Here is a 9,884-nt window from a genome sequence, read left to right as displayed (position 1 = left end):
GTCCTTTCTACTTCACTGGACATGACTCACATCAGCAGGTCTAGAGCTTTAATTGGGTCTTGCAAACTAGCGTCAAATATTTGTGGCGATTCATCGGAGGGAGAATGCACCATTGTTCCAGAATCCTTGATGGCCTGTTGGGATTTATGGATTGTTTTCTGCTTTACTTCTCTACAAAGCAGTGGGAGGGGGGAAGGGTGTAAATATGGACAAGAAAAGAAACAGATGTTCCGGTAACCTTCATACTGCGCTCAGAAGAATTGCGGAGATTTTGCATAATTTTCTCCCCCGTTTTTTGATAAAAGGAAACCCAAATTCTGCAGCCAATCGCGTGTTCATTAAACAGGGCAAATCAGAGTATGTGCAATGAACTTCAAAGGCATGCATGGAATTTTTCATAGAATTTAGAATCCTATTCAGGGAACAGGGAGGTGAAGGGAAGAGATTATAAGAGCAGGAATTAGTATGTTCCAGTACCGAGAAATACCCAAGGGTAGCTCCATTTGCCCTGCAAATATTGTAGGATTGGTACCAATCTATTATTCCAGCTTTTATGTTCATGAACAACAACTCCAGATGCTTAAGTAAACAGCAAATCTTTAGCTTCAAGGGTCAGACTGCCATCTTGTACTGCTGAAGTGGTATATGAGTTTGCCCTTGTACAAGTAGCATCCAGGTTAGGGATGCTCCGATTTCAATCTTGTGTAATCTACTTTTTTAAAAAAAACAGCTAGAATCTCTTTGGTCCTCCAGTGTATGTTCAAGAGTGCATTCTCAGGATGCCTTAACACTTGAGGGATAACAGTCTGTGAATCATGCTTACAAATAAGAATTGCCTTGCTGAATCAGATGAAGGCCTGCCTAGTTCATTCATTGCAAGAATCCTAGTAACCAGCGGGCTCACAGTATCAGCACCAAGTTTCTGGGGACCACAGGTCACAGCCCTGCACTGGGGTTTCCCATGGCATTCTGCCAACTCCTGATGGGCATTAAGGAATCAAGGGTCAGCCTGACTGAGTGTCCCTCTGTTGGATATGCCGACCTCTAACGCCAACCTTGTTTGATGGTCCACCAAAAGTTGGCCTGTGATCTATCAGTAGGTTACAATTTGCTGAACCCTGATCTAGATGGCATTCCTCTGCCACAGTAGAAGAAGGTATGCAGATACCACAGTGTGATGGTTTTCAGAATTGTCTTTTCAATTGGTTTTGGGAAACAAAAGGATCCCTTTCTGTATGATCACATGTTGCTTGACAAGCCACTATAGATGATATTTCATCAGTGTTGTCAACCACGTATTTTGGGAGAGTGGAAGAAACCTTCCTCTTGCTTCTGCAGGTATGGGTGGCCAAAGTCTCAAGGATCTCAACATGGCTGTAGGATGTTACCCAAGGCACTTGGGAATACTCATTTGCTTAAACTCAGGTGCAGTACAGCTACCTGTCTTTTTCCCTCAATAAGGCTATTAGCAGCAGGTTTTAACCCAGCATAACTGAGGGAAAGAATTAAAGAAGCCTCCCTTGGCACCATGGCCCAGGTCCAATTTTACTCCCAATCCTCACGACTGCTTTTCAGCTTTGAAACAGACATTGGGAGACTGAGTCATGACTGCAAATCTACAAATACGAGAGGGAGGTTTTAGTTTTCGAGAGTTACAAAAAGCCATATTTGAGTTGTTGCTTCAATCTCTTTGAATTGCCTTTGAGGAATCCCTTTGAGGATAAAAGGTGGGGTAAAAAAATCTATAAATAAATAAATAGCATAAACAACCATTTGGATTTGGGACTCAGAGGAAGTGAATAGTTGGGTTTGAACTTACGGACTTCACAACATTATGTAGTCTATATGATAGACTGCTCAGGTATCTTGTCTCCAGTCTCTGTTGAAGTAACAGGAAGGCACAATGCAGACTTTGGTTTAACCCACCTGTCCTGCTCAGAAGTCAGTTTCTTTGTTGGTAACAAAACATCTCTCTTGAACAATGAGATATGGGATAGAAATTGAACTACCTGATGAGGACAACATTCTGTATTTCAGGTACAAACACTAGCTTGACCCCCACCCCGTTTCCCGCTGGGGGAAATGCAAAATAAATTGTAATGTGTTGTCTGCCTTGAATGGTGGTGGGAGGTGCCATCATACAGTTGCCCTTTCCTTTGCTATTCCCTCCTAGGCTGATGCTCACTGTGAGTCTGAGATGATTTGTGGATCTGGTGTTAATAGAATTGGATTAGATCAGTTTCCTCCCTCCTTTTCTCTCATCCTCTCAGGACTGGAGACTGTAGTCCTCACTCATTGACACAAAGGTTTTCCAGATGTCTTGATAACGACCTGTGAATTGCCTTCCTGGATCAGACCAAGACCCATCTCCTCTATCATTCTGCTTTCAGCCATGAGTAGCCAGATGCCACTGGACACTCCCACATGGAACATTGTGAAGGCCTTCTCCTGTTCCTCTCCAGCATTAAACTGTCTCTAGACATGGATATACCATTCTCCGGTGGTTCCATGGCTCAGATTTGCCATCTTCATCCTGGGCAGGTGGGGTAAGATGATCCAAGTCTTGGTGGGGGGGGGGGCTCCCTGTGTTCCCCAAACTGACCTTGCCTTGCAGACAAGGGTCTACTCTTTGCTCTACAAAGAGCGGGTCTTCCTTTAAAAGAAAGAGAGATTTTTGGAGCACAACCTCCACTCAGTAGTAGCAGCAGCCCTCAGGATTTCAGCTAGGAGGGTCAAGCAACATCCGCAGCAATGGACACAAGTGCAGCATTTTGGCTACACTCCTTTTTTCATGCATGCATGAGGTACAAGCACCATCTTGAAAGAAATCTCCCCCCTCCCCCCCCCCGCTGACAGGCGGTAGGGAGTGCACTGCCAGCTATTGGCCAGACCGTCCATTTAACTATTATTCATGGATATAGCGCTACCAAATATTCTGTCTAATTCTAATTCCTTTTTTAAAAAAAGCCAGCTAAGCTAATGGCCATCACTACATTTTGCACTGTGCAAAGTAACTTCTTTTGTCGCTTCTGAACCTGCTGCTAGTCAACTTCATTGGGTGTCCCTGAAGCCTATTAATCATGAACAAGGGAGAAAAATGTGTCCCTCTCTTCACATAATTCTTCATTCCATAAACATCCATGGTCACGGCCTTTTCCCAGCCCCAAACATGTTAGATGTTCCTCACAGGAAAGGTGAGACGATTTGAGTTGCCTGCGTGGATTAGAGGGAGACATGGAACCGAGTAGGGACTGCGGTCTGCAGCAGTGAGTCTTGAGCACATCACAGCACAATGTCAGAGTCATGCTATGCCCCTGGCTTTTCCAAGCAATCGCACCTCCACACCATTCAGAGCGCGATACCATAGTCTTTCGAGACTGAAGGTTGCCAGCTAACACTTCCACAGGGCATGACTCTAGTTCTCTGGAAGTTTCCTTATTTTGTAAGTAATCCTTATCTATTAGACTGGAGACAAGAGTCATTTTTAGAAGGGCCAAAGTTGTGACTGAGGCATCTTTGACATACTGTCCACACTCATTCCTTTTGTCTTATTGCGTTTTTTGTCAAATGGGTTTTCGAAGCACCACAAAAATCCAAAATCTGTGGGCAGAGATTATAGTGAAATGCCTGTGCATGCCACAAGTAATGTTGTTTTACAAACCAATATTACAACCCTAAACTTTCCAGAACACTACTACCTGTGTCCGGGCCTCAGTGGCCCCGGTTTTTCTTATCAGGATCCTGCACTAGACCCACCCAACATACGTAAAATTAAAACATATTTTAATGAGATAAGATATATAAAATTCATGCAAAAATACAAGTCAATGCTGGATACTAACTAACAATGATTGTGTATATAAACCATCAGGCTTAGTCTATTCTGTGACTACCAGAAATTAAGAAAAGAGGAGACCTTAAAAGTGGGAATATTTTATTTTTTTATTTTTCATAAGAACAGCCCACTGGATCAGGCCATAGGCCCATCTAGTCCAGCTTCCTATATCTCACAGCGGCCCACCAAATGCCTCAGGGGGTACACCAGATAACAAGAGACCTGCATCCTGGTGCCCTCCCTTGCATGTGGCATTCTGACATAGCCCATTTCTAAAATCAGGAGGTCGCACATACACATCATGGCTTGTAACCTGTGATGAATTTTTCCTCCAGAAATTTGTCCAGTCCCTTTTTAAAGGCATGTAGGCCAGATGCCATCACCACATCCTGTGGCAAGGAGTTCCACAGACCAACTACATGCTGAGTAAAGAAATATTTTCTTTTGTCTGTCCTAACTCTCCCAACACTCAATTTTAGTGGATGTCCCCTGGTTCTGGTGTTATGTGAGAGTGTAAAGAGCATCTCTCTATCCACTCTATCCTTCCCATGCATAATTTTGTATGTCTCAATCATGTCTCCCCTCAGGCACCTTATTTCTAGGCTGAAGAGCCCCAGACGCCATAGCCTTTCCGCATAAGAAGGTGCCCCAGCCCTGTAATCATTTTAGTCGTTCTCTTCTGCATCTTTTCTATTTCCATGATGTCCTTTTTGAGAAGTGGTGACCAGAACTGGACGTAATACTCCAGGTGTGGCCTTACCATCAATTTGTACAACGGCATTATAATATTAGCCGTTTTGTTCTCAATACCTTTTCTAATGATCCCAAGCAGAGAGTTGGCCTTCTTTACTGCCGCCGCATATTGGGTCGACACTTTCATCGACCTGTCCACCACCACCCCAAGATCTCTCTCCTGATCTGTCACAGACAGCTCAGAACCCATTAGCCTATATGTGAAGTTTTGGTTTTTTGCCCCAATGTGCATGACTTTACACCTACTTACATTATTAAAGCCCAGGGCATTTCAAGTTGGAAGACTCTTCAAGGGCAACTGAGTTTATTTCATCAAGGGGACAGCTGAAACAATCTTGCATGCTATGTGATCAAGTCAGATACAAGATTGCCTTAGCAGTCCCTTGATTAAGATGATTCAATTGCCCGTGAAGAGTAGGTTTTGAACTCATGACACATTGGGCCTGAATACATTTCAGCTGCACTTTTGAGATCTCCTCTTCATTCCTGTGCTGGTTTCCTTCCTTCCTTCCTTCAGCCATGACTAAGAGGCACTGCAAAAAAGAATGATCAAAGGAAACCCCAAAATAAAATAAAATTAATGTGCTTCCATCTGAGCATGTACACAGATCATTCCTGTTTCAGCCCTATTTTTCCCCAATCATCCCAGCACAATAAAAAGTGATTATGGCCTTCATCCCAGCCAACACCTTATAAAGACAGAAATTCCCCACTCCTTCATGCTTCACAGTCCTAGAAGCTGCAGCTGATTTATGAGGGACAAGATTCTCCCTGCAGAAAACCACAGTATAATTAGTGAACATAAAATGCTGCACTCCCCACTGAGATTCTATCCCCAAAGGGCAGATTCCCAGCCCCTAAAAGACTTGAGTTTCTTTCAGGAGGCGCTCAGTCCCCTGCAGGATTGGAACATAGTTAATATTTTAAGAGTCTTATCGCCATTTGGTGGGAGGGGGGAAGGACACACAACGGCCCTTCCTATTCTCGCAGGTCTTCCTTTAAATTTGGGGTCTACTCGCTGCTCTCAGCCCAGTCTGTATCTGACATTTTCCTTTTTCACTAGACTGTGGCACAATTAGGCAGTCCTTGCAGCAGAGCCTGTTCCAGGAGAGACAAAACCAGGGAAAGCACAGATGTTCCAGTCTGAAATGTTACAGCAGAGCTGCATGGAAGGGAGACAAGGAGACTGGGGGGGGGGGAGCTCCATAGCAACTGCCCAAGTCTCCCCACTTGCCAAGCGCCTACTCTCAGTGCTGTCAGGCAGCCGTGGAATCCACCCAGTAGCACAGCGATAGGTCATGTCAGGGATGCTGCAATGTGCTGGGCACTTTTCCAGATCTGTCTTCACCTCCTGGGGCGAGGGAAGCTGTTAGCCAAGCACAGAGTGTGTGCCGTTCACCACCCACTCATTCCTCACTACTTTTGGAAACAGAGCACTGCCGAAGGAAGAGAGGCAATGCATCCCCCTGCTCTTGGGCCCACGTCGCTCACCTGTGGCATGCGCTCAAAGGCAGCCTGTGATCCCCCCAAGCATACGCTGTTGGGGCCTCCCTCCCAGCTGTCCTGTCCAGCCAAGCAGGACAGGCATGAACAGCATTCCATAGTCAGCCTCATTGGGGGGGGGGGGGCAATGCATGAGAAACATCCTGTCACAAGTTGTGCCTATTTTTAAAGAAAGAAAGAAAGAAAGAAAGAAAGAAAGAAAGAAAGAAAGAATCACAATATATGTGGACCTTATGTGTGTATGCAAAAAAAGGTGTGGCTTATGTATAATAACAGATTTATAAATCACCCATGTGGGCATAAAAGATACATGAGAAAGAATTTGTGGCATGCTAGACACACACACACACTAGCTTTTTATCTCTGTGTTGTGCTCTGCAGTGTGTCTCCATGTGCGAAAGAAGGCAGGCAGAGAACAAACTATCACAATGGGATATGTAGGTGTAAACATACATACAGCTGCCAACTGTTGCACAAAGATATGTATATGGGTAGATATGTGCATATGTATGTTTTAGTTCATAGGTGTTTGTGAACATAAGCTGTACATATACATAGAGCAATGTTTCTCAGACTGTGGGTCAGGACCCACTAGGTGGGTTGCGAGCTGATTTCAAGTGGGTCCCTATTCATTTCAATAATTTTTAATATATTAGACTTTATGCTACCATGGCATGTGACTGCACTGGGGAAACGTTACAGATTTGTACTTTTAACAGGCTACTATGTATATGCTTTGATAAATCATAGTCAATAGGGCTTACTGTTGGGTGAGTGTGGGTAGAATTACAGCCTAGGATTGTTAAAAAATTTTCCTGCTTGATTATGTCACTTCCAGTCATGACATCACTTCCGGTGGGTCCTGAAAGATTCTCATTCTAAAAAGTGGTGCTAAAAATGTGAGAACCACTGACATAGAGTCTTTTCTCTACACGCATGCATGTTTCTGTATGAACTCTGCTTTTTCTTCTTGTTTACCTGAGAGTGCATTCTTACCCAGCCTCTCATATGTATGTGGATGTTTCTAATACCAACTGATGCATTTGTACACTTTCTTTCTTCTGATGTGTAGGGCACACCTTGATTATAGGGTGGCATGCATGTATGTGATGTGTCCACCCAATATGTACATATTTGCAAGCATTTGGCAGCCTTTTCCCATCTTTGAAATTCCTCAGTGTTGGATGTAGATGTCTGGTCTCTGAGGTAAAACATGTCAAGGTTCTTTGGAAGCTGACAGTTGACCAGAAACATCCAGAAAGTGCCATGAACTCTGACACTATACGATGCGTTCTGCACTGAAGCAGGAGCTGTTCTGTGACCTTTGACCTTCCCTTGGTTTCCAGGGATCATGTCGCAAACAACGTGGTATTATTGAAATCCAGACTCTCAACTCTGGTTCAGGAACCAGCTGTGGAGCTGTTTCTGATGTCCAGGACTTAAATGGATCTGTTTCCAATAATGGCCCAATCACAGGGACAGGCAAAAGCCTTCAAGGTGCCTGACACAAAACCTCTTATGGACTATAGCTCACCTTTTAATTCATGCAGTTTATTTGAGTAGCAGGAAAAATTAAAATGGTTGCTGTTGTTAATAGTTCAGCAATGGAGACTGGAAGCAAGCCCATGCATCCTGAGCTGATGTAGATGAAATGTTGCTGGATGTCCATGTTGCGATGATCAGCTGAGCCCCACCAAAATGGTTGGACGCATGTGGACAGGGATTCATGTCTTCATCTGGGGCACTAGTTGCACAGTCCTAGAGCTGGACTGATGCTAGCACTTCTAATGGTTTATTGACAATTTTTTTCTTTTGCATAATATTATTTTGCATAATATTATTATTTTGCATAATAATATCCTTAAGTAGAAAATATGCTTGGTGCAAGGACCCTGTATAGAAAAATCACAAGTTGCTACTTTAAAATCAGCATTGTTGTATCTTGAAAATAGACTACACTCAGTATACTATTTTATGGGGAAAAAAAACCAAGTGTGCATCTTATGAATTTTGATTATAGAAACTGCATATTGTTTGTTCCCAAATGCCAGCACATTAATTAGCAGTACTTCAGCTGGACATTCTTTATAGTGCTAATAAAAGAGGGACATTAGCTTACAGCTAGTTATCTAGGAGAGTTGAGCCATTGCCAGTTTGCTTCTTCTCTTACCTGAATTCTTTGTCCTAGGACAGGCCACTATCAGTTTTGCCAGGGTCTTTCATTGGGGGTGGGTAAGGCTCAGCTCTTTCAGTAAGAAGTTCTCACCTTTTGGATAGCTTGTGGCTTTACTTCTGTATCTGATGCTAATTGCACAATAACTGAATTAGCATATTTCTAGAGAGACATTGGTTTATTGTGGGTTTGTTTCCTCTTCACTTGCTTTGAGACTTACCTTAACCTCCTTTGGCTGAATTCTCACTCTGTAGTTCTGTTACATGCATGTGTATGTGGGAGAGCATGGGAAATACTTCTACATCGCAATGGCTGCCTTAGCGTCCTTGGGACTGATGTGGAAACCCTCCATAATGATGCATCTGGTGAGCAACTTTCCCCTCGGCAGCCATCATCAATGGGAGGGGGAGCATAGCATAAGAATATGTAAGGTTTGGAGTTCAGGTCATGCACTCACCTGTCCACACTCTTTACTTGCTCATGCACTCTGCCATTGTGCACATAATGTGTGATGAAAACATTCTACAAATAAGGCTGTGTGAGCATATGTTTGATTGACATTATTGTCCCCCTTCCTTCCTTCCTTCCTTACAGGATTTTCTCCATAGCACATCTTTCCCAAAATTTAATTTTTTTTTCCTGAACACCTGATCTCTGCCATTTTGGCCAAAAGACAGATATATGAAAGTAAGAAATTAAGGAACAAATGTGTGATGTGGAAAAAAAAAAAGAACGGATGGATGGATGATGTCTTCCCACAAGGAAGAAAAAGAGGGGAAAAATTGATTACCCTTAAGGAGTATAATCTATGACACACTATAATGTGAAGAAATATAGGTTGCATTGTATCACATCTTGAAATAATAACAGTGAGCATGCTGACAACAAGACAACCACACAAAAAAGTACCAGTTGTCAGACAAGTTGAATTTCAACAGTTGTGAGCCCAATCCTGTCTACCCCCCTCCCCACCAATGTAGCAACATCAAAATGGCTACTGCTGCATTCTGCCACACCCCTGCCACATCCCACCTCCTCTGCTGTCTTAACTACCTCAACAGATGGCCAGGCCCCAACACGTGTGGGAAGTCTCTGACCTTCCTGCTGGCACTCTGGCAGTATACTACTTCACGCACAGCTGCAAGCAGTTTTACAACTGCTGTAAGGCAGGTAGCTCTTGTTCTACCAGTGCTATGAGTCCATAGGATTGGGCTGTGTACTCTCACTCTATTATATGATTATTTTCAGGCAGTGTTTCTCAACCAGTGGTATGAGTACCACTGGCGATACTTGAGGTGATGTCTGGTGGTACTCGTGGGCAGGGCCTAGGAGAGGGGGGTAAAGGGGGTAATTTGTACCTGGGCCCAGGGTCAAAAGGGGGGCCCAGGAGCCAAAGGAGGGGGCCCAGAAATTTCCTGATATCTTACGTTTTCCAATCTACTCAGACTTGTTGCCCACACGGGATGCTGGGGACATTACCATGACTAGGGTTGCTGGGGACCCTACTGATGCTACATGGGTTAGTAGACCTGTGCTCCAGAGACTTTTCTAGCTGTCTCTACCCTCATCCCACCCTATTTCGCCCCTCCCTGCCCCCATTCTGCTCACCCATCAACACCC

The sequence above is a fragment of the Tiliqua scincoides genome, chromosome 4 (assembly GCF_035046505.1).
Source record: "Tiliqua scincoides isolate rTilSci1 chromosome 4, rTilSci1.hap2, whole genome shotgun sequence".
NCBI classification, from domain to species: Eukaryota; Metazoa; Chordata; class Lepidosauria; order Squamata; family Scincidae; genus Tiliqua; species Tiliqua scincoides.
This window is presented reverse-complemented; position numbering follows the sequence as displayed.